This window comes from Marmota flaviventris, chromosome 11 (genome assembly GCF_047511675.1).
Source record: "Marmota flaviventris isolate mMarFla1 chromosome 11, mMarFla1.hap1, whole genome shotgun sequence".
NCBI lineage: Eukaryota > Metazoa > Chordata > Mammalia > Rodentia > Sciuridae > Marmota > Marmota flaviventris.
The window spans coordinates 67,016,646-67,040,439 of NC_092508.1; positions in this window are offsets into that span (position 1 = coordinate 67,016,646).

Consider the following 23,794-nt stretch of genomic DNA (forward strand, 5'->3'; position numbering starts at 1 on the left):
GGGGAACCCAGGTACATGGTGACTGTTAGTTTTGTTAGGCTGTTTTGAATTGGTCCCTGGAGAGCATTCAGGTCACTGGGCAACATGAACTGGGCTCTTGGCTGTCTGGTTTGGAGGTCAGATTGTATATTTCCTCCTCTAGGAATCTTTACTACTTTGCAGTGGTTTCCCTAATATCTGATACTGCAGAGGCATCTGGAGGGAAAGGACAATGCCAAATCCTCTTTATTTCCCAAGTAGTGTGGGGCTTGTTTCCTACAGGTGAAAAAAGTGGTCCATGACTTCACCAAAGAGGATTCCATTCCACAGAGAAGATGGAAAGCCAGCAGAGGCCACTCCAGGGAATCCTCTACTGCTTGGTCAGAAACAGGTAACAGTAGGGCAAAACCTTAGGAAGGCCTCATCCACACCCAGGGGAGGAATGGAGAGACAATCAGATAACCTTTCTAGAAGGTTCATAGTTAGAACCATAGAAAGTTAGGAGAAACAAGAAAGCTCTAGCTATAAATTCCCAGCTTGCTGGGAAGAATTTGAATGGGTCATGAAGATCGGGTGGGTAGATTACAGCCCTAACCACACCAAAAGCACATAGGTTTTGAAGTTGAACTGTGTTTTGCTGGAATTTCTGCTCTACTGCTTATTGCCACTGAACCTTTTGCAGCCTATGTACTCTTTAAGATTCATGTTCTTTCATCTGTTAAATGAAGATGAAAATAGGGCAGAGTTTGTCACTCTCTACACTGCTGACATGTTGGATTGGATTTCTTTGTTGTGGGGGCTGTCAAGTACATTGAAGGATGCTTAGCAGCATCCCTGACCTACGCCTCTTATATGCCAATAGCACCACCATTCCCCAAAGTTCTGACAACCAGCATGGTTCCAGACATTGGTGAATGTCCCTGGAAGCAAAATGGTGCTAGAAGAAAACCACTACAGAAATGTTTTAGTAGGAATACTGAGGTATACACAAAAAATTCAGAATTGTATCTTGCATGCAATTATCAGTAGATAATTAGATATTATTTTTGTCCATTGGTAAAAATGTGAGTGGTATTTTTATTATATATTAAATAAAGTAGATATGAGAAGATTCCAATCACTCTCTCAGTTATGTATGAATATTCTTAGTTCAGAGTTTCAATTGGCTCTGCTATTTTTGCTTTGAACAGGGGGAAGCAGGTTAAAAAAAGACATTGTTTTTTTGTGTTATCATTCTTAGTTCATGCACAGTATGCAGATACACTCACAGTTCACCTGGTAGAGGTTTGCATGATAGCAGCTGCATGATTAATTGATTAAACACTGCAGTGGAAGTGCACTTCTGGAAGAACAATTACAAGCTCCCCGATGTAATAGATGTCTTGATGTTGCTTAGCTGTCCACAATATTCTTATTTAGAAAGACATTCATGACATTTATATGTGGGCTTCCATTAAAAATTCCTCTAAACTTGCTTCTTCACCATAGAATGACTTACTTGTTTTGTTGACATAATCTAAATACGAAGAATGGTGTTCATTTCTGTTTATTATGTATATTAATGTCTTTATCTTGTTTGCTATTACTTGATAGCATATACAATCATATAATCATTCAAAATGCAATTCTGGCTTCTCCTTGAATTCAGTGATTAAAAACCAACCACACAACATGATCCGCTGAGTTTGGCTTCACATCAAACTCCCACCAGTTCTTCAGTAAAGGCAAACTGCAGGCTACTAATAAGAATAGGCATGACTAACCAAGGTAATTTCTTCCTGCATTAATCTTAAAGTCTTTAAGAGTCATCAAGGTTTTATTTCTATGGCTCCAGATTGAACTGTTGAATTTTGCAGAAAGCATTAAAAGTTACACAAGGGAGATTAAATTGAAACAAAAGACACATCTGTCATTAAGGTAGTATTAAAGAGAATGGAGGAAAATGTATAGTTTAAGCTCTAAAAATGTAAAAAAAAAAATGTGTGTGTGTACAAATCTCTCTCTCTCTCTCTCTCTCTCTCTCTCTCTCTCTTTGTGTGTGTGTGTGTGTGTGTGTGTGTGTGTATGTGTGTTTTAAAGATTTTGGCTAAGAAGAGCTACCTTTCAACTTGCACTGGAAATATTTGGGTTTGATAATCTCATTGAATATGTTTATGTTTAGAGTGAAATTGGGAGAGCAACTTATGAAACATCTATCTGACAGGTATGTTAGGCAAGCACTTTGGGCAAATGGTATTAAAAATATTATTGGGGCATAATGTATTAGATTAGATTTTTTTCCAAAATGTAAAGTAATTTGAAGAACCAAATAAAATCAAAGTTGTTTTTATTTCATCTAAATCTGTATCATATGATCTTCAAGGCCTGTGGCAGTTGCTATTCACCAACTTTTCCATTCTTACTTCCTCTATAAGTTTATTAGTTTCAAATATAAATTTTCATGCCTTCTTCCTTGTTATGGTTTGGACGTGAAGGGTCCCCCAAAAGCTCATGTGTGAGACAATGTAAGAAGGTTTGGCGGAGAAATGATTGGGTCATAGCCTTCACCTGATTAGTGAATCAATCCCTAATGGGATTAACTAAGTAATAACTGGAGGTAGATGGGATGTGGCTGGAGGAAGTGGTTCATTGGGGGCGTGGTTATAGGGTATATATTTTGTATTTGGAGCATAGAGTATCTCTCTCTGCTTCCTGATCTTCATGTAAGCTGCTTCCCTACACCACATTTTTCCACTATGGTGTTCAGCCTCAACTTGAGTCCCAAGAAATGGAGCCAGCCTTCTTTGGACTAAGACCTCTAAAACCGTGAGCCCCTAAATAAACCTTTTCCCCTTTACAATTGTGCTTATCAGTTCCTTCAGTCACAGCAGCAAAAAAGCTGACCAAAACTTTCACTTTTCTCTTCAGACATTCATTTTTTAATCACTTTTTTGATGTTCTAGATGAAAACCCATCCTTCCAATCCTCTTTCTTTGTCATGCCTATACACATTGCTAAGTCTTTATTTCATGTTCTCTGCTTTCATAGGTGAATACTTTATTACATTATTTTGTACTGGTTTATAAATCGCTTATGAATTTTATGCTGAAAGCATGTGTTTTGTATTATTTGAATGTTAATAATTATATATAAAATTTAACAGCATTTTTTTATAAGCCATGCAAGTAGATTGTTGTATCATGGAAAGAATAGACTGTCTTTGACTTTTATTTTTCTCAAAGTACCTACCAAGGTGTTTTGACTATATAGAAAGTATGTGTTGGATGAATTAATGCATATTATATTTAACTATTTTAAAGTTAAGTTTTATGAAGGATTTTTCACTTAAATGGTTAAAATTATATGATGAATTTGCATAACAACCAATAACACCACCAAAAATATCACTTCTGTAGAATGGTGGCCTTCTATAATTTAGTTTAATTTTCATTTAGTAGGTACACAATCTGAATGGATGAATTATGAACTTGGCATAATCTCAGTGATCAAGCCAGAAGAATATTTGATATTTACCCCTTCCCTGCATTTGTGACACCCCTCCCTCATTGGTTAGATATTGTCAATAAAATACACTAATCTAATACAAATATTGTGGTAAATGGTTGCCCTTGATTTTCAAAGAGGGTCAATATATAGCATGTTGGAGTTAAGCTCATGTTTTGGAGGTTTGCAAATGGGCATAAGAGTCTGACTTTATTGTTCCTTAACTGAGAGAATTCAGATGAGTAACAAACCCCAGTTTTGTTTATTTCTTATTTGAGATTAATAATTGTATCTGTGTCAAAGCACTTAATTCATTCGACATATTTTATATGGCATATAAAAATTGCTAGTAAATGTTATCTATAATTTCTAGCATTCTTGAGCCTTTAAAGGAATTCTAGTTAATTTAACATATAAATTTATCAAATTTATATTATCCAAATTTATATTAATTCATAAATACCAATGATTGAACCCAGGGGCATTTAACCACTGAGCCACATTCCTGGGCCATTTTTGTATTTTATTTAGAGACAGTGTCTCACTAAATTGCTCAAAACCTTGCTGTTGCTGAGGCTGGCTTTGAACTCACAATTCTCCTACCTCAGCCTTCCAAGCCAACAAGATTTCAGGCATGGGCCACCATTCCCAACTTAATCCATTTATTTTATTGTACACTGTAAAGAAATGTATGTATATCCGTCTATTCTACCTTGTCAAATCCTCCCCCACCCCCACCATGGCCCTGACAACAGTTTCTTTTAATCACATTTTTTTTTTTTCTAAATAGAGAAGAAAATTATTTTGAGTTTGCAGTTTGGATAATTTTGATGTCATAAACATTTTTGTTTTCATTTCCAGGAAAGCTGTAATGATCCTCACTTTGAACATAGCTCTCAACATCCTTAAAAATTACTTATGATTTTAGTTGTACACCTCCTAAAATAACTTTTTTCTTTCAGAAAGTGAAATGGTGAAAAATAATACTGAGGGGAAACTGTTTATTTTATTCTTATGTAACACAATGCCATTTTCATAGCTATTTCTTCTTAAATCATAAACATAAAATTCACATGAAGATCAAATTGGAGATTTCTTTAATTAGTTCTTGTTTTTATTTTAACTTATAATCCTTTTTTTTCAGAAGACTGGAGAAAAATAAATTTATGGAAATGAGTTACATAAAATTAATATTTTAAAACATATTCTATTAGCTCAAATCAAGCTAGTACAAGAGCCTTTCCTTGGTCATAAGCAGTCTTGAAGTATGGCTGTGCTAGGGCAAACTCCAAGTACCTACTCTAAATTAATTAATCTCCCAAAGGAAAATGCATTATGCTTATAATTGAAGTTATCATTTCTAATACCACCATTAATGCTGATTGAATCTTAAATTTGTGTTGGGATCATTTATTTGAAGACACTATATCTCTTAAAAATTCATGTCAAGTACAGCCTATAAAGGTTAATCTATAGTCTTGAAGCTATTTCTTAGGCTTTGGCAACTTGGAGAAGGTCAGATTATGAATCTATGCAAAAATAAAAGCCTATATTTTATGGATTGAGAAAGATACGTATTTTATAGAAAGATAGGGATTGACAATTTAGCTTAAGGGTTTTATTTTTTTAATATAAAAGAGTTGATAGCTCTGTTAACGGTATCACCCTTTAAAAAAAAAACTCATTTTGCTAAATCAGAATTTTCATTTTAAAGCGTTTCTTCTACTCTACCTATAGTGGATTCTTAGAGTATGTAAACTCCTCTGATCAATCCATTTCTTTGTAGTCTTCTCCTGGTCTCTTTCACATCTTTTCTTGCATAGAAATTTGGCATCACCATCTATATGGTTGCTCTGTTTAGAAACCTCTGGGGATGGTTCCTCTTGATGCCGCCTTTTTTCCTCTATTAGCTATATCCAGTCAATCTTCAGCTTCTGTTTTCTCATAAATAGCTGCTGAAGGAATAGAAATCATCTAGATCTCTCTATTCTCCCTCTAGTGGAAACAACAGCTGCATAACCATTAAGAGTAAACCATGTGAAATTGGCAATTATGTCAGACAGAATACCCGTACTGATGATCTATTTAATCCCATCTAAATATTTTACTCTATTTTTTAAAAATTCATTTGTTTCATACTGCAATCAGAGAAATCGTCCCCAAATAATATTTTTCTAAACCTGAGATCAATTCCAAATTCCTTTTTGTAACCTACAAGGTCCTGAATGATCTGGTCTGTAGTGATTTCTTTAGTACCTGTTTTGAAACATTCTACCCCTATAATATTGTTTGTCTTATCTCTGGACTTTGTACATATTGTTTCTTCTACAAGGACTTTTTTCATTGCTTATTTATTTATTTTTGAATTTTTCTTGTAGTGCTAGGGATTAACTCAGAGAGGTGTGCATGCTAGGCAAGCATACATACCTTCATTGCTTTTTTTGACTGGATAAATCAAATTCATCTTTTAAAAAAATTATTTTATTTAATTTATTTTTATGTGGTGCTAAAGATTGAACACAGTGCCTCACACATGTGAGGCAAGCAGTCTTACCACTGAGCTACAGCTCCAGCCTGCCAATTCATCTTGTATTTCAAGATAATCAACACTTTCTCTAACCTCCCATCACCACCCTCCCCAGGTCAGAGATAGGAATTCTCTTAGGCACTTCTGTAGCATGTTTAATTTAATATCATACTTGCTCTTTTCTCTCTATTCAGTATGCACCATGAGGGCAAGGACCATGTCTTTTTGGCTGAAATTTGGGCTTCCAGTGCCAAGGCATGGAATATGCTCACAACATTCTTAGTTGAGTTACTTCATCTCTTAACTTAGTCTAAGTTTCCACATATAAAAGATGAGGATAATCTTCATAGAGGGGTAGTAAAAGGCTACTCTTTTTTTAAGTTTTAATTAATTAATTAGTTAATTAATCTACTAACACTTGGTACCAGGGATTGAACCCAGGGGCACCAGGGGCACTTAACCACTGAGTCACATCCCCAGCCCTTTTTATTTTTTGAGACGTTTCACTAAGTTATTTAGGGTCTTGTTAAATTGTGGAGGCTGATTTGAATGTGAGATTCTCCTGTCTCAGCCTCCAGAGTCACTAAGATTACAAGCAAGCGTGTGCCACCACATCCAGCAGGCTATTCTTATTTTAGACCATTGTATTCCCTTCATCACCCACTCCCCCAGTATTTGTTTCCTTTCACTTGAGAGCTTTATTATGTCACTGATAGAGAAAAGGTTTAATAAATGATATCCATAGGACAGAAGAGAAGGAGAAATGAAATGGTGTCACTTATGCATCTCTGGAGGGTTGCATAAGCTCATATTTCATTTCTGGGACTAGGATTTGGTGACTACAGAGAGGCAATAGTGGTTGAATGCTTCAGCATAGACTGTCCCTGGGTAATAAAGGAAAACAGAGTTGGGAAGGACAGCCTTCTGCCCTTTGCACAGCACCCAGAATTTTGTGTCTCTCAGAGGATTGGGACCTTGAGTTTGCTAGGCTCAGGTTATAGGAATTTATTGTGAGGCTATACTGGGAGTTCGGAAGGCAGCATTTATCTCATGGGAATATAAAATAAGTATTCATAACAAGCCAGTCTTTGCAGAGACCAGAACTATATTCAGGGATATTGATGGGACTTTGGTTTTTAGATCTTCATTTCCATCTTCTCCTGTTAATGGCACTCTAAGACATTCTTTGAGGTTTTGTTTATTTATTTTGCTCTTCTCCATTCTCCTCTTGAAGGCAGCAAGTTTTCTTATTTTCTACTTTGTGTTTCCTTTTTTCTATGTCAAAGCTATTACTCATTCAAAGCATCTATTAGAGCTGAAGCTATCTTTATTATATCTTAGAAGACAAAATTAAGTGAGAAGCCAACTTATCATTATCATTTGACTTTGATATTAATTTCTGATCCTATGCTTCTGAAAGGCTTACCATACTTACTCTTGTTCATTCAGTTCATTCATTTACAAATATTTGTTATGAACCTCCTATATTCCAGGTGCTTTTATTTGTATCAATAATACTGCCTAGATACCATACACACAAATGTCTCTGTCCTCCAGATGCATGCATTGTAGCAACATTCAAACCGCTGTTGTTAGTATTTGAAATAGAAAAGAGCCTGGGACTGGGGTGGAATTCAAGTAGTTACCAATGTGATATCACTTTGAAATCCAAATTTGTTTCTCCCTATACGTAATCTGATATTGTGATATAATTTTGAAAGTGATCAGCAAGGTAATGGATGAGAATATGAAAGTCTATTTTGAGGTTTTCTTGAGACTGTCTCAGCATTCATTCTGCCCATTGATTGTTCATAGCCTTTTTGCATAACCTGCGAGTACACTATATATTTATTCCTTAGGCCTTTTTCTGCATCAGGCCACTTGCTCCTGTGTCCCACACTCAGACAAGACCACTCTGTTTTCTTAGGTAATGGATGGTTTGTCTGAAAATTGAATTGATGGACTGAAGAGTATTCAATATATATAGTGTCTAGGTAATATATTTGCATTTCAACAGTGGACATCCTAACCAACCCGTACCCCCTAAAAAGCACCCATGTTGATAATGTCAAACATGTTTTTCAGGCTAAAGGAGAAAATTTTTGGTCAATAGGTAGATTCATAATTGCTTCTGAATTTCCACCATCTATGTAGCCATTTGGGAAATACTCTCTTAAAACTCCAACCAAAAGAGAAATGAGCCAGAATTATTATGTGTTTTAGGCCAACTGTTGCATATGCCTTTCACCCTCTTTAAAAAGAAAATGTTGTTAATCTAAAATATTGTGAGATTATTTTCAAATTAGGCTCATTAACAACTTAAAATGCAGTATGGTATGAGTGTCTCTTGTGTTTAACATTATAAAGAAGGAGTCTTGGGTAAGACCTCTAAGCAGGACAGGAACCGTCATAAGTAAATAGCTGTTTAAGTACAGAGATGCAATCCAATTACATTGCTGAATTATTTATCATCAGGCTGTTATGCTCTTCCCTTTAGCAATGCTTTATTTTAAATATCAGTACATTTATTGCCTTGGACCCCAAGACTCACCACTCTGGGAGTTACTGGTTGCTACAAGGACAGAGACTACTTTAGAAACAATAGTAGTCTTAAATCTTCATGTTTCCCAGCTGTCATTCTCCTGTCATAGTCCTCTTTAAAAGGGTTTGGGGTTCTCCTTTCATTACATATGCATAACTTCCATTAGTGTTAATCACATGCTCCATTTTAGAGCTGTTTTGGCCCCTCCGGTTAAATGGGCGTTTAAGCAGTTTTTAATGCATTATATGTACTTATTTTTTAAATGAGTATTATATGCCCAATTGACTGGAATGAATACAAAGTCCATCAGGTGAATACAGATTTATAATTGTTTTTAAAGCATGTATTATTTACTCAACCAACCATGACAGCCCTTTTGGAGTCATTCCAGCTGGGAGGGAAACACATGTATATGTCAATACCAAATAAACCTTCATGAAATCTTTTAGTGAGGTTCTCTCAGCTCAGCTTAAAGCTTATCTGACTAATAATTTCCTTTTAACCTCTCTCTTTTCACAAACAAATTCTCAAAATCTTGTTCACTATTTTCAGCATGCATTCTCATCATTTGTAAACCAGATGAAAGTGACCCAATCCCTCATTCAATTCAAATAAATGCAACAAATTCAGCAAGATATATTGTATATATAGAGAATTAGGCTCTGTTACTGAAGTAGAAAGTATATACACACTTCTTTCAAGTCAGATATAATTGAGCTAAAGAATGATTTTTATTAAAAATTATCCAAAGTATCTAAAAATTAGTAAAACTGGGAAGACTCAAAAGAAATTAAGCATACTCCTCTCCTCTTTCCAAATAATTAGACTCCACTCTGCTCCTATAGAATTAAGCATTTTATGTGTCTTCTCTGGGTTTATAGAGTTATCTTATTATTGTTTCCCAGGCCTTTAACTTATTTTATAATTTGAAGTATTTTCTTACTATTTATAATAAAAATGCATTGACTATATATTAGGACACTGGAATTAATTTTTGTTAGCTTTTCAATCTCAAGGGAAATATATTAAGCAGTTTTAAACAATGCATTCAGACCCTATGCCAAATGAAAGATGCCTGTTCTAGACCAAAGCATAAACCATATCATGTGGTAGAGTTGGAATCCATATTAGCTTTGAGATGAAAATATATTACTCTTTGTCAGAAAACTGTAGCATATAGAACTTTTTGGGGGGCGGGCAGGGTACCAGGGATTGAACTCAGGGGCACTCAACCACTAAGCCACATGCACAGCCCTATTTTGATTTTGTTTAGAGACAGGGTTTCACTGAGTAGTGCTTAGAGCCTTGCTTTTGCTGAGGCTGGCTTTGAACTCGTGACCCTCCTGCTTCAGCCTTCCCAGCCTCTGGGATTACAGGCGTGCACCACCATGCCCGGCAGAAAACTGTAGCATATAGAACTTTAAATTACGATTGAATGAAATTTGAGTGTCAAAATTTCAAAAATGCTTTATAAAGGCCCTGCTTATATTTAGTAATTCAAAAAAATGAATACACCAGGAAGACAATATTCATTTTCATACAGTACCTATGTGACAATTGCTTCTGTGCTCGTGACCCTGGTAGCAGAAACTGGTGATGTTTGCAACTACAAACCTGTTAGACCTGAGGTCGAAGGTTCTTGCTAGCATAGTCTTTCCATGTGACAGGACTTGGAGCCCAGGTATGCTGCTGCCTGCTGCTGTTGTACAGTGGTTTCCAAGGGGGGAGAGTGGCATTATGATTCACAGATGTTCTTATGAGTCTACATGAAGAGAAAATCAGTTATATCAATATGGTTGAGAAACTAGATAGTGATGGGTTGGATGCAATCTCTTTATTTGAAAGAAAAGCATAAATCCACTATCATAAAATGCATTCTTGAGAAATTATGATGAAATAAGCTTACTTTATATCATAAAAAACTCCACATTGAAAGTCTTTTATCTGTTGTCATGTGAGTGTCTGTGCGGATGCTGGAATCCAGGGCCTTGATGCTAAAGCACATGCTCTACTGTTTATGAAATTCTTAATAATAGATAAATTGTCAGCTTTTGACCGTATTTATGTCTGTGACTTAATGCTATCCCATGTGTGATAGCAAAAGCTGTTTAACTTAGTCCTGCTACATATTTTATACCATTCTTTATCTTTGGGATTTTCCTGTTATTCAGGTTTCTTATTCAAGTCTGTCCCTCCTTCATTAACACCTACATTTCTCTTTCTGTCTCATTCTGTCCTTCCATAAATACTGATTACACATTTGCTACACGTTCCTCTCTGAATTAAACTTTGAATGAAATACAGTTCAAATCTTTCAAAGCTTCATCATTTATAAGGACTGTTACATATAACATATAATAATCCAATCTAATAAGGGAATAAACATTGTTAACCAAAAATGCCAGTAGGACAACGGTAGCTGAGAGTCATTGGTGGCTGCAACTTTAAAAATTGTGTTTGACATGGCATATCTACATGTATGTTAACCTTTAGCAGGCTACCTTTTAAGCAAGAATCTTTCTTAAATTGAGGAAAAGCCCTTCCTTGAAAGAATCAAAATGATTCTATTAAAAATTATTGGAGAGTTCCCCAATGCCCTTCTGAGTGAATACCTTAGTTAAATATATGTATTTCACAGAATAAAAAAGATAGAGTTAATAAATTCCATACAATAAAATTATTATATATATAAAAGTAATAGCTTGACCTCAAGATGGAAAGTACTCTCAGTGTCCTTACAAAACCTAACCAACCAAAGCATAATTTACCAAGGAATAAAAATTTGCATGATACTGTAAAAGGATTGCAAAAAATATTTGCATGCCATTTCCTCCCACTTTATTTCAATGACTTTTAAAATTATGAGAATGTAAGAAAAGCATCTTGAGAGAAGAACATACATCATTTTTACTAACATTCCATATCATCAGTGTATTTTGTTTTTAAGCTAGCATATTTTCTTTACTATTTTATAAGCAACTTTCTTCCATTTCTGTTGTCTTGTGCCATAGTGCAATGTCCTTTGTGAATGGGACACATTCTCTTACACATATAGGTCCCCACAGCAAAATCATGTAGAGTAATTGACCTGGAGCATTAATTGCTAGACTTAAAGAACTCTATAAACTCTATCAGAGGTGAGTTGTAATGTGACATCAACCATGGTGTTTTTCTTATTTCTTTCTTTCTGTTGTTTGCTTGTATTTTAAAATTGTTTTTTATTCCCTGGTTATTTTTCACTTGAAAAACAATATTACTGAAAGCTTTCATTAACAATAAATTACCTCCATATTTAGTAATCTCTAAAAATACCAAAGCATTTCATTAGTTAGAATGAGCTCTACATTTTTCTGAACTTTGTATTATAAAGGCAACAAATGAATAGCTTTCTTCACATGCCTCCTATGCTACTATTATATTGAAAATAATGAAGTAAATAAAAAAGTATCAACATTCAAAAAGTGCTTTGGTTGCATTCTAGAAAAAGAATTTAGACAAAATTGTGGCTTTTAATGTTTATTGATATTAACACTGTCTCATTCTGTCCTCTTTTGTTCCTTGTTACACAAAAGGGGGCTTCATTGAGAACCTACATAGGACCTAACCAAATAAAAGTATGCTTTACAAAAGAATAAAATAAAAAAATTTGAATAATATATGATTGCAAAAATATTTCCACTGCACTTTCTTCCTACTTCCTTTAAAATGCAGGTGTTGTGGTAAACATGTTTCTATATTATTTTTTGAAAGCACAGATCTTTTAAAGATTTTATTCTCCTCTGAAACATTTCTAAATGCTTATGTGTTACAATATTCAAAGCCTACCAACCTGATTCAAAGAAAAAGAAATCTGTTTGGTACAGCAGATATATGCTCACAAAGTCACTATTTGAGAATCAGAAACACATTTCAGTTTTCAGAAAAGAGGAAAATGCATTTTAAGGAGCTAAAGAATTCTGCCTCTCGCTCTCTCTTTCTCAGAACCCCCTGAAATCGACACTGCAGCTGAGCGGATTTCATGTTAGAAAGCTGTCCTAAATACACACTGACAGAAGGACCTTGTGAAGGGATGCAGAGCTGTCTGCTCTCTCACACATGCCACCACATGCTCGCTCAGGTTCTGCATTGTTTAAGAATACTGTGCAAGAGGCCCTTAATCTTATTCTTGAAATACCATGTAGTTAAGATGAATGCAGATTCATGCACATACAGGTATTTCCTGATAGTTTTATGTGTATTAGAAAATATAGAATCACTGTTGGCATCTTTGTTGGTTAAATAAACATTCTGGTGAGTATTATGATTGATCCAGGCCCTAAAACATGAGTTTAAAAAACGAATGGGGGTGCTTTAACTGGTTAGGGTTGGTTTGGCAGGTGCTGTCTTAATTTCCTTGCATGGTAAAATGAAGTGCTGAGAAGAATCCAGTGATATAAAGAAATAGAATTCCTACATATCTTTATTGGATGTGACACAATATAATCAAAGAATGCACATAATTAAGTGCTGTAGCTCAAAGCATCTTTGAAGTAGGGATTCTGCTGATTTTTTTATTTTATGTGATTGCTTACAGATTAGTTCTCTATTTGCTCCTAAAGAATATACTTAAACACTCAATCAATGAATAACCTACAGCAGTTTGTTGTAGATTCAATAATGGGGAATGGTGCATTGTACCAGGATAGTCAGATATACCCATAGGGAGTGTCAGTGGTCAAAATGCTTCCATTGCCAGAAGGTAGTCTGAAAATGGTCTAGAAATTCAATACAGCATTGACCCTACATTGTATACATGATCCACAGTCAGTTTCTCAAGCATACTTGAAGTTTTAAAAAGAGCCATTAAAAAAAGCCAGGAATTTTTTTAAAAATCTATTTTTAAATAAGATTTTTGTGTGTGTGTGTGAAAGAATTTTTAATGTATTAGTTCAAATGAGTTAAACAGCAAAATCTAACATGTTTGTTGGAGGTTAAATTCATTTAAAATTACTGTATTTAAAAAATAATTTCTAATATTTAAAGTTGCATAATATTTCTATTGTGTATGTATAGTTAAATGCTCATCTACTTCACTCTCCTAAAATCTGATTAATGAACAACAAATAACCATCTATAAATACACACTTTGTGATGTCTGTCTTATTTCTATTACATTGTTTTTTTCCTTATTGTATTATTGGATTAAGAGCAAGTTAAGTGGCAAGATTTCTAAGTAAACAGATTAAAGCCATTTACCAAATGTCACACAAGTATGTTTTCTTTCTACTACATTATGAGAATTGCCAGTATATTTTCATCTAAGCACATATCAGCTTTATACTCTTTAATTATTAGGTGGTTTTATTTGTTTAGTTATTCCAGATTGCTTGAAGATGACAACTTTGCTAGCCTAAAATTGGAATGAGATTAGAAATTAGATTTCCTACCAACAGAAAAAAATAACACAAAATGGAATATTCTTAGTGTGGCAATATAAAAATTTCTTGTCTTCCTCATTCACAGAGTTTTTTTATTCACAGTTTTAATGCATTAAAAGATGTGCATTTATATGGCACCTGATTAGATAAATTCTAGCACCTAATTTGCATATTTTAGGTTTCTAATTTTCAAAATTTTAAGGGTAGTTTCATTGGTATTTTAAGGACTACAAGTATACTTAAACATACTATAGTAAATATTATACATACATATGTATAAAGATACTTTCAATGTTTCATAGATAGATGTATACATGAGACAAATTCATTGAATGTTAGAAGCTGATTCTAAAATTTAAGTTTGGTATTTATGCTAATTTGGTCAAATTATATGGACAAATATATAAACAAAGATGATATACTGTGATGTTGAGAATAACATGCTCTGATAAGCTTTGCACAGCATCTGGTTGATATTTTGATGCAATTTGTTTTTTATATTTAAATAATACTTGATGATAATGTGAATGTTAATTTTTTTTTCCATATTGGTTGACATGCTTACTTTTTAAAGATATAAGCTACTACTTTTGGGAAGTTGTATTAAATCTCATGATTTATTATTTAATAATTTATTAAGATCTTCACAAAATCTGCATAAGAAAATGCTATCTATCTAACTAAGTGTAGAAATAGTGGTTTTACACAGTTAATTAATCCACACTGAATTAATTTTAAAGATTAATTGGTTGTTCTATTGGACTTTCTTCAATGTTAAGATAAAGACTATACTATTCTATAAAACAACTTAGTTGATTTAATCTGCTTATGAAAGATGTGAATGTTTGCAGTGAAAAATGTTAATGCTTGCATATTGTGAACATGTCTGTGTGGAACATATGTAAAGTGCCTGGAAGTGGGATCATTAGATGGGGAACAAATGCTAACTCTCTCTTTCTATTCATTGTAAAGATTCTAAGGTTTTGTGCCTTTCTATGAGAGAAGACTACATTTTCTAATTTAAGCGAACCAGCTGGGGAATTACAGGTACCTTGAAAATAACACAGGGTGTAGAAAGAAAATTTGCATAAGAACTGAGCTCAAGAGGCTTTAAGGACTAAGGGTACTAGAAAAATTTCACTTCTAGACTGGCTCACAATCATAACCTGATAGTAATGGTCCTGAAGCTGGGTTTTTAGTTTGAAACTACATAGGTTCCAAGAGGACAAAGTTGTGACTTTGCCTTGCTCACAGTTGTTTTTCTATCTCCAAGCACATAATAGGTGCCCTGTAAATATTGGCTACTTGAATGGACAAAGAGATATAATTTTCTTTTATTTTCATCTTCTAATTTATTTGAAACTTGATTTAATGATCTTGTGATTAAAAACATAGAACTTTCTATTTCAAATATAAATATTTGAATAAATTTTCTGAGTACTGTTTTTTTTTTCTGTGATTGAAGCTAAATATTCTAAATATTCTAAATATTCAGACTCCTCATGTCAAGGAATCCCTGATCTTCATTTCTTATTCTTTACATATCCTTGCTGAGTGGTATTATACCTAGCACAATATTCCTTCCTCAACTGTAGAATCTGTGGGAGCTCAATGATGTGAATTTATGAATCTTCATTTTTTAAAAATAACTTTATATATTTCTAAGCAAAAACCTTTATCATGATGTTTGGGAGGAACCTCTGAAAGGACTTTTCATATGCCTAGAAATTAGTGCATGTTCTATCTTCACTGATGCAAATATTTACTAAAAAGAATGGAAAAGAAAATAACCTTTCTTCATTTTTGTTCCCCTTTTCTGAAACCTAAAAGCATTTTGTTTTCCAGAGCTCTATAAAAGTTCAGCACATAAAAGGTTAGGAGCCTGACTTTTTTCTGTCGTGTATATCTTTGAAAAATTGGTTTATGAAGAGTCATACATCATGTAGCCAGACATATGGGAATAGTTAAAGATTAAGGTAAATAGACAAATTGAACTGCTTTAAATCATTTTCCTGGTTTCAGTTTTATGAAAGAGCTTATGAACAAAAGCTGACATTAAGCAATCACAATGGGCTCTTCTATATGTTTTGGACAGTGGTAAAGACTTTAGTGTCAGAGAGTGTTGCATCACCAATAGCTACATCAATTTGATTGGTGTCCAGATTTCAAAAATGTTACCTTGTCAAACCATAACCTTTTCCAAGTCTTTCATTTGTCATTGTTTTGTAGATTATATCATTTATTTTACATTACCTGTATCAGAAAGCATGGATCATGGATTATAAGATTTTTTTATTACATACTGGTTGTTTTTATTTTTTTTTAATAAAATTAATACCATAGGCATTTGTGTTCAAAAGAGACTAATCAAATATTTTGGAAGGAAGTTTGATTTCATGTAACAAACATTACTGTCACTTTACCTAAGGAGACCTTTGGTTCTTTTTTTTTTTTTGCTTTGGAAAAAGATATTTCAGAATCATTAGGAGAACATTTTTAATAAATTGAGTAAATATACTGAACTTTTCAGGGTATCTAATACACTAATATCCTGTGGAGAGAAGCTAGCTGTTGAACTTTAAGGTAGGTCCTAGGAATTTGCACAGTGGCATGGTGACAAGCCCCTACTCTTATGAAAACTGCTATGGGATCTTTAATGTCCACACAGGAGAGGAAGGATTTGAGATTTTGTGGTCTCATTTGAAAGACCCCTACATAGTAAACTGCATGGAACTCAATTTATCTACCTCAGAGAGGAGAGAGAAGGCTTTGTAGCGCCTGTACCTATAAATCTAAGAAATTCTGTGAATATATGCCTTCATATTCATGCAGCACCAATCTCCTTAAAAATAATAAAAATAACAAAGTCTATGATCATCAGGTTGATGTCGATAAAAATCCATTAACTTTTCATCATTATCACAGCTGTCATATCAAAGTACAAATGTTCGTGGGGCGAGCTCACCTGCGCCCTGGTCGCCGTGCAGAGGTAGATGAAGATCTTTTACATACCTCTTTGTTGGTTTGCCTTTTTTAGAATATGTGCTTGATTTCGGTACCACAGATGGTAAAAGTGTCATTTAAGAAGACTATAAATATTTGCGCACAGATAGGTGAGCCCAACTTATAAGACATCCAGCTAACAGCCTTTTCCACAGTCTGAGTAATGTGAGTGATGGAAATTAAAAAAAAAAAAGAAACTTCTAGGAAATGCTGACCAAAAGTATTTTCTTGATCAGGATCTTATTCTACATGAGCTAGAACTTGCATTTATGCCTCTCCTGGAGACTGATCCTTTATAAGTGCATAATGTTTTCTTATCATTTGAAATACTCTAATTGTTACTAGAAATGTGTATTAGAAATAATCTGGTGAAATTTGCTGAAACTCCTCAGGATATAAATGTATGAACTATTTCTCCTTAAGAAATTGGGGTATAAAGGAGGAAAACACCATCCAGTATATTTTGATGAAATTCTAGCATTTTTGTGGATTGGAAATCTCTGTAGAATTGGGTACCTCCAGCAATTTTATCCTCAGTCTTTCCTTATTTTCTCTCCAAGCACAAAACTATCTTGGTTTGACACTTTTGATTCAGTTAAAAGCTGAGATTTCTATTGTTTTTTAGATCAGGTTAGCTAAATTGCTTTTTTAAATCTGAATACAGTATGTTCCTGCATCAAAATATTATTATAAATTCATGATTTCTTATTCCTTCATTTTTTACACAATTAGCCCATCAACTCAGAAATGCATATACATCCTTTAATATTGAATATACATCTTCCCTGCATCTGTACTTTTGGACAATGAAATTCTATTTCAAAATGCCTCCATACCTAGTATTGTGTACATCTCCTTTAATTTTTCTCCAGGGGGACCATTTTAGTCTGATGTACTCAAGCCTATAATGGGAATTATTTGTGAAATGGAGGGAGTTAAAACAAGAAAAACTTATTGATTTAATAATTTGATGGTCTCCGTTTTTACTCACCTTTATATTTTTTTCTTATTCTAGCATATCAGATTCATTAAAAATTGTGAATCAAAGATAAAGTTCTTTTCCCACTGTTCCTGGAAACAATGTAAATTCAATGTTTCATTGTACATTTTGGCATCAAGTGTGAAATAACCTTTATCTTTAAGGTGTTGTCATTAGTTAAGCTTTGCTCAGTTCTTCAAGCAATTTAAACAATTAAAATATATCCCGAAATATCCATAAAACTTGACAATGTATAACTAAAGTAATACCCTAATAGTGTTAATGCACTATTAGAACTTAAAAAAAAAAAATCTTGAATCATTTAAAATTTCTCCAGTATGCTTGATCACAGAATTATATTAAAACATTTTTAAGTTTAAGAGCACTTTTTAGGTCACTTGTGATGATAGATAAGCTTTTTAAAGTTTCTTAATATTGGCCATAAAGCAAGTGTCAATGAGCTTGAACTGCGTACAAATGACTTTTTCCCACTTTCTACAGGATGCTTCAAATCTATGGGCGCTAGAGGGTGCTCTTGGAACTCATACTAACTAGGAGAAAACTAAACTTGTTCTTTTAAATCAATACTATCAAGATCCAAAAGTGTTTCGAATGAAATACTGTATTATTATTAGTTTTTGACATTGGGCTCTGTGATTCTCTTTTGCATAACTTCCAAAATAAATCACAAAAACAGTAATTCAAGCTGAGAACTCCACACTGAACAATTATTTGTTATTGAAATCAAGATTCTCCTCCTCCTCTACCCTTTTCAGTACTTTCCCTCTCTTCTGGAGATATAGGTTGGTGATGCATTGTTGTTAATGGTAAGGAAAACGGTCTTGTCAGGCAATTAACGTTTTCATTGCAATTTAAAGGCACACAGCCACAAAAGGTTGTTTCTTAAAACAAATGTGTCTAGAGACTGCGGTCCACCTTTCCCCTAGTGTTTGTGAGACACTGTGAGCATGCTAGTATGCTTGCACATGAGTATACACCATGCTTACGTTGAAAAATATTGTTTTATATGAAAATTGAAGAATCCCCTCCCTTCCCCCGACCTCCCGTGGTTATTTATAAAGGCGTCAGTGGTAGTTGCCTTTCTTAGACCTTCCCTGCAGGCATGATCAGACTCAAGCAGGCAGCTATTTCCCTTTAATTTTCCACAGCAAGCCAGTAATGCTTATGATTATTGTGAAGTCAGGAAAAGTTTAGTTTCATCAAGTGACATGTAGTGATACAATTAGTTACTTAAGCACTTCTCATAAAATGTTCCACTGTGGAACCTAGTTTGTCAGATGCAGCTAAATATTAGCATCTCATATGAAACAAGAGTAAAGCGGCCTCGTGGAAAGCACAGCTGACAGCTCTCAACATGAGCAGAATGATCACTCTCAATTGTAATCGATTCTGTAAGTACTGAACACAAACCCCCAGGCAATTCAAGAAAATAGGATGATGAAGGACTGCAAACTAATATGTTACACATCTTCATTGATTAGACATTGATTAACCATTATTTTCCTGAATGACAAACAGCTAGTGGTAAAGTAACTGAGGCTTGTGATTTATTTACATCTTAGACAGAGATGACTTCTTTATTCAGCTGATTGTGAGCTAATGCTAAACCAGGAGGCAGTGACAGTTTGAGTATCCACACTGGTGTTTGCTTTTTCTTTCTTCTTTTTTTAATAAATCCTCTCTGGCAGACTTCCTAGATTTCTGGCATGTTTCTATTAGAGACAGATTTAACTAGATTTAAAAATGATCAGTCAACTTCCAAAATACGGAACATGTACCTGTGGCATAACTACACTTAAAGGGAAGATCATTTTATGGACTTGGTATTTACAAGCATATTGATCAGTGTTTATTGAACTTTTAATTTAATTCTCTCTCCTCTTCAGTGCCTTATTGGCAATTATACACAATTTTAGAATGAGCTGAATAGGAGTTTGTGTCTGCGGCTTATGTAAGCATACTGTTTTAGAAATATGTAAAATATGAATCATGGGAGGAAGAAAATGTATAATTTAATATTTGGTTCATATATAGTGGAATATTATGCGCAATATCAGATTCATGTAGTGAAATCTTACAGAAGTATAGTAAAATTTCTTAAATCTATTTCAAAACATCTCTAATAATAAGCCCAATGTAAAAATTCTCTGTTGGATTTTCAGGTAATTTTTTCTCTACTGCAATGAAAAAAAGAAAAGAAAAAGACAGTTACTGAAGTAAACTGGATTATTACTACATAAAACCAAATTACAATGAGACTAGCATCCTTTTCTTTCTAGAGTATTCTATGCATTTTGAAGATTTGTGGGAAACATTATTTATAAGCAGAAATAATTAAGTTGTTCTGGCATTCTTCATAATAATAGTCATGAAGACTTTTGATGTTCCAGAAAGCTTAATAATTTGCTTCTCCATTGGAATTTGATTGTAAATTAGCACTAATTAATGTTCACTTAAGTGTTACAGATGTGTGATATATCTAGTTAGTTACCAAATGAGTAACTGTAGAAAATTTGTTCTGTGAAAGTATATGAATTAAGATTAATGATTAGAGTGTCATTTTTAAAAATAAGAGAAATTCATTATCATTTCCAGTGTTGCAAGTCAATTTTAACATGTACATAATTTAGGGAAAAAGAAATTAGTAACCTTATCATTTAAATTAATACAGAGATGCATTCAATACCAGTCTTATTAGTTATTGAATTATTAGAGACATAATTGTAAAATTTCATTGTCTTTTGCCCTCTAATGCAATCCCAACTCTAGGTTAATAAATCAAATCTGTTCTTTATGAACATTGACAGCTTTATCATAATAAATATATTAATATACTTTTCCCCAAATAATTTTTGTTTGTCTCACCTAAGATACTGGGCCTTTGTGTATGTACATATTAACTCAAGGCTTTTAGTTAAAGATCTGCTGTACACTTTGGGATTTTAACTATGGGGCAGAGAGAAATATGCAAAATTCATTTCTAAATTTCAAATTTTGACTATTGAAAAGCTAGTCTTTGTTTAAGAAATCTGGCTGCACTTTAAAGGAAACATATGTTATGCTTTAATAGAGGAAGAATATCTAGTGAAAATATACAGGTCTGCAACATTTATAAAAGAAACGAAGCATAACCTTGACTCACTGAATTGCCCTTAATTTAAAGTACACCAGTGGACACATGCTAATTATAAGTTGCCTTCTTAGTATTATTTTTGAGGGCTGATAAAAGTTTCCCCTTTGCTTTATATGGTGCTCAGAACTTAGGAAAGGGAGTGTTGATTGGCTAGTGAAGCATGAAGAAAGAACAAATGGAAAACCGTCCAACATCCATATATCCCAGGGGAGCTGAAACTCCAGAAAGAAGTCTAATAGTGTGCTGTTTCCTTGTCTGTCTGTGTGCAGGTGAGAGCACCACGGCAGGGGTCTGTGTGTAAATTTAAAAACCAGAAGCCTGGAGTGTTATAGAAGCAACAATGATGTGATATTTCCACTGCAGCTCCCTTTTGGGGAAATAAAAGCACCTCCTTTGGTGTTGGCTCAGTGTGTGTGTGTGTGTGTGTGTGTGTGTGTGTGTGTGTGCGCGCGCGCGCGCTCATACACGTGCACGTGCATTTCTGTGGAGCTGAGTATGCTCCACTTTCTCAAGAATATTTAATATCTTTACATTTTTAAATGAAAATGTAGCTGTCAATTTTAAACTAATTTGGATGGACAGCAATAAAATGCAAACCTCACTTCAAATTAGAATTTTCAGTGAGGATTTCTAATGGAAAGTAATTGCTGACAATAGGAAATGACAAATTACTAATTACTTAGTTCAATTAGACTTTTGTGCCTTTGGTCCTAAGTGGCAAGCATACAGCAAATCTTGCACTTTTATAACAATTAATGACACTAAAACTATTTAAACTGCCAACAGATGTGAGTAAGAAGACATGAATTGAAACTTACTTAATTTACATACTATCCCTATTTTATATCAAGTAAATGGTGTTTAATTTTTATGCTACAATTAAATATTACTGGTACAGTGCAATTTTCATAGAACTTCATAGGGCAAAATGTAACTGTTCAAAAGCTGGTCAGTGTTAATGCTCCCTTTTCTCTTATCACAGCAGTATTTCTCTTTAGAAGATTCTTAGAGTATGAATTTCTATCTATACTATAGATATAACTGCAGTTGTACATCAGTGTTAATTGAATAGCTGTACTTCTGCTTTTTGTTTTTTTCTTTTTTATTGTCTATTCTGTTCATCTTTAATTTCCTAATGATCTATTCAGCATCCATATATTTTCTGCTTCCCTTCTTTCCCATAAGGCTAATTCAGGTGTGGTTGTGTAAAAAGATGTTTTTATAAGTTCAGCTCAATTTACTGTGTCTGCACTGATAACTTCTGGTTATAGCATACAGAGAACTTAATTTGGCATTCCCAGTGCTATCATTTTTGGTTATTTTGATTTTGCAAATATAGAATTTTTAAAAATGTATCCAGTTATAATCAGAAAGATTTTTGTTTTCTCTGTGGGTCAGCAGGTGAATAGACTACTGAAGATGCATGTAGAGTAAAAAAATGAGAAAGGCAAGGGATCCAATTATGTTTGTAATGATCAATTTCCCTATTAAGACTTTAAATATATTTATTCTTTTTTCAAAGCATGTAAAAAACCTGTTCATCTGTGAAAGGAAAATAAAAATTCTGATCAGTAGTGAGGCAAATTCACCTGGTACCTTGTGCTTACAGAGTAAGGAAAATGTTTTTAGGTAACTAATCCAGCCATAAAAAGAACACAAAAGGATGTTATAGAAAAACAAAATACAAAATAACAGTGGTATAATTAAAGACTTTCAAATCAATACATATCTAAGCACAGAATTGCGTCAAAGGTAAAAAACTTAAACTGGCTATTATTGTCCACTAGGAGTTTCTTTAGCCCATAAGATTCTGCACGTGTCACTAGGAGTTCAGGCATCAGGAACTTCATTACTTTTCTCAGTGTTTTGAAGAAGACTGCGGACATCCCATTAATTTCAAATTAAATGTATTTTCCTTATACTTAGTACTAGCTGTTTAAGATGGCATATGTTTTGCCCCATATTGCTACTAAGAGTTAATGGTAATTGGGTGAACAGAAATATTTTTATTCAACTGCCCAGTAAGCAAAAGGGAAAATGTAAATATGTCTTGTTTTATCATATGAATGCAGGCATGGGGCAATTGAGTGGCCCTGAGACTTAAGAAGAAACAGATTACTAGTGCTTTCTCCAGGGCTTTTACTTGATTTTTGCATTTCTTTCCCCCCTCACATCTGAGCAATTAAGCTGTTGTTTAGAAACAACATAGGAAACTAGATCCAAATAACCAAGGGTAGTTTTTGGACAAACCTCTGTTGTTTCACCATAGCTGTAGTTTTCTTTTCTCGTGAGCTCTGTGAACTTTAAGGGCTAGAAATATAACAGAGAGCGTACTGGATAATAGAGGAAAAAGGAAAAGCTTAGGCAGGGGGTAGGAGGCCTGGGCAGGGACAGGAAAGAAAGACTTTCACAAATCACAAGAAAAATGGCACTGGCATTGTGCCTAAAAAAAGATAACGTGGAAAAGAGGCAGTAGCAGCGATGGACTTAGCAAGTATATTTAGAGCAAGAATGATAGGAAGAAAGATGTGGCCTAATTAGAAGAGAGGGAAAGGAAAAGAAAGGGAGGGGGACAGAGACACAGACAGAGGGAGAGGGAGAAGGAGAGGCAGAAAAAGAGGGAGAGGGAGCAGGAGAAAGTGCCGAGGAAATGTCAGGGAAGAAAATAAAACAAAAATCAGAAAGCAAAGGACCTAGGGAAATTAGCAAA